At 36.2% G+C, this 3,236-nt stretch overlaps 1 pseudogene; it reads left to right on the forward strand.

Moving 5' to 3' along the window:
• The first annotated feature begins 1,227 nt into the window (after nucleotides 1-1,227).
• LOC133237074 (U6 spliceosomal RNA) lies at nucleotides 1,228-1,321 on the forward strand (annotated as a pseudogene).
• Nucleotides 1,322-3,236: the final 1,915 nt, after the last annotated feature.

Genomic DNA, 3,236 nt, shown 5'->3' on the forward strand with positions numbered 1-3,236 from the left:
CTTCTAGTTACCTTGACAGCTCTTCTACTTTTATGCATCTTTTTTTTTTTTTTTATGAATATTACTCACCTTTATTTTTTTTTCTTTTTTTCTTTTTTTTAATTTCAGATATGAAATGTGAATTTCATGTGAAATGTCATGTATGAAACGAGATGCCAGTCCAGGTTCAGTGCACGATGCTGGATGCTTGGGGCTGGTGCGTTGGGAAGGCCCAGGGGGATGGTATGGGGAGGGGGAGGGAGGAGGGTTCAGGATGGGGAGCATGTGTATATCTGAAATTTTATGCATCTTTAATCCTCTCATTACGTTTGTTTCTTCGAGAAAATAGCAAATAAATCTCCAAATGATAATACAAGAATATTACCTGCTCAGCACCCAAGACAACATCATTGGCTCTGGGAAAAAGGCCTGCCCTTTCCTGACTTTGACTTTTTAGGGACAAAATTTATCTGTCTGGTCGGGAGTACATCCTGACAACCCATGGTGCTTAGTTTTTGAACCATCTCCAAACATCTCCTCTTTGATGGTAGAACTAGACCTTCATGTTTCAATGATGTGTTGTAAAATTTCAGATATTATTCATGGCCCCTACCTTTGACCAACAGAAGCATAAAATCACAGACTCTTGCAAGCGTGATTTTAATATTACTTTTCCTGTTCATCCATCAAAGTAAGCATAATTTAAGAATGAAGTGAGCAAGAACTGAGTTTGGACAAGAGAACTGGTAAAACAGGGATTATATCCTCCTGAATGAGATCTTAACATGATTCTTTTTCCAATTTACCAGAAAAATGGTGATATAATTAATGATAAGATATCAACATTTACTAGGTTTTTGTGCTCCTAGTTTAAAGGGGCATGGTACCTAAGAATAAAATGGTTATTTAAAATTAGGTGATAAAAATAAAAGTAGTTCTCAAAAGGAAGATATATAAGTTGGAAAAATTTGAAACTATATCTTTTATCAACTAAAGAGCTTATTGTGACAGCCAAGGAGAATAATAGCTTGTATAACATAGACGAATTTGTGTGCATATATTTCTGTGCATGTATACATGTGTTATGCCTAAATATATGCTTAATTCCTTCATGGAACTTTGGACCTTATAAAATTTGATTTTATAAGAGATGGTAAATATAGCAGAATACCCTAATTCCTAATGTAATTGGTCATTTACTTGTAGGTGACTATGTGGTTTGTTTTTCTGTTAAATTGTTATTCGTGCATTTGCTTTGGTAGCACATATATTAATAAATTGGAGATTAGCACGGCCCCTGCCCAAGGATGACACACACATTTCTGAAGCCTTCCATATTTTTCTGTAACAGCTTCAAGGGGTGGGACAGGAAGGAAGGTGGGAATGAGGTTCAAGAGCGGGGGGACATAGGTATACCTATGGCTGATTCATGTTGATGTTTGGCCGAAAGCAGTACAGTATTGTAAAGCAATTTCCCTTCAATTAAACATCAAGAAATTCAATTATTAAAACTGTTATTGGGGATCATATAACAGGTTCACATATCCATTGTATGACTAAAGAGGGTCTGACTAGAAAATGATGGTGTCAATTATCATCGGTTAGTGATTCATTAACTTTATAGTTGAATGAGAAAAGTAAACTAACCAACACTACTGTCTGTGATTCAGTGCAATAGCAAGCTATAATCCTTGCTGCGTTCGCTTTTAGGTGGTATGGTGCCCAAACTTTGAAACTGAGGCTGTTCCCAGAAGCGCACAGTCGTGAGTCCTGCCCAGGGTTTTTGTTCCTGATGCTGGAGGCTTCCGTTCGCTGGTCACTAAGGCTGAAATTTTCTCTTCTGAGCATTCTCTGGGTCTATCACGTGCACACGTTTTTATATTTTGGTTTTCTAATTTGATTCTCTTATTCTTTTGAACAGACTACCAAGTCCCTTTACGATTTATTTTTCAGACCCTTTTGTGCTTTGATCTTCATGATGCTCATTAGTGTATTTCCTTCCATGTCTACCTCTCTGAGTAGTTTTCAGCATCTACATAAACCCTACCCTATTCTCTTATTGTCTGGATTTTGGCGTTTAGCATCAGCATATTTTTATGAACTTCATTTTCCTTCTGGTGCGGTTTTTGGTACACAGTTTAAGCTGGTTGGCTCACATCTGGCTTGTTCATGTTGTCTCCAAATAATTACAGAACTCTGCTTTCTTTCTAGGCAACACTGCCCCTTGTTTTGATACGATTACTAATTTTCTGTGATTTCACTGCCTGCCCCACAAGCTTTGTCTTTCTCAATCTACTATAACTTGAGTACTATGCGCTCTATGTTGTTATTACTATTTTAAATCAATATCTACTAGTATAGCAGAGAATTAAAGGGAATAAAATTGCAATAGCATTAGTAATAATACATTCCCCCAAAATAAAATCCAGTAATGCTCCCAGTTTTAAATTACTTTCTATGCATGTATTGTTGAGGTCCCTTACTCATTTTTCCATACTAGGTGTTTCAATTTTGAAATAGAATGTAGAAAACAATGGACTGGAAAATTATGAAAATCACATTGGATTTTAGATGCCTCAAGGTTAAGTATGTAATTATTAGTTTGTTATAGTTAATAAGGCTATTCTGAGCACATATAGCTAAGTGTTGGGTGACAGCTATTGAATGAAGGATGTATACTGAGAACTGCAGTCACCAAACAGGTGATTGGTGATAAAGAAAACAATGCCAGGAAGACACAGGCTTTTGTTCTGGAAGGAAAAACTTACAGGGTCTATCATCTACAGTCTACTCTTCAGATTTTTCAAAACACTTACTCTTCCTTTGCTCATTTAATAATTTGGGTTGTTTGATTTCTTTCAATAATGAGTTGCATGAGTCTCTTATATATACTTGGATACTAAGCCCTTACCAAATAGGTGATTTACAAATTTTTTTTTCGTTCCATAGGTTGTCATTTCATTTTACTGATGGCTTCTTTTACTATGCAGAAGGTTTTGAGTTTGATGTGATCTCACTAGTTTATTTTTGCAGTTCTTGCCTTTGCTTTTGATGACTGAGTTGTTTGAGCTGCTTGTAGTTTGGAAAGCAATCCTTTATCAGTTGCTTTATTTGCTATTATCTTCTTCCATTCTTACCAAAAGACACAGACTGGCTGAATGGATACAAAAACAAGACCCATATATATGCTGTCTACAAGAGACCCACTTCAGTCCTAGAGACACATACAGACTGAAAGTGAGTGGATGGAAAAAGAT

The sequence above is a fragment of the Bos javanicus genome, chromosome 23, assembly GCF_032452875.1.
Source record: "Bos javanicus breed banteng chromosome 23, ARS-OSU_banteng_1.0, whole genome shotgun sequence".
NCBI classification, from domain to species: Eukaryota; Metazoa; Chordata; class Mammalia; order Artiodactyla; family Bovidae; genus Bos; species Bos javanicus.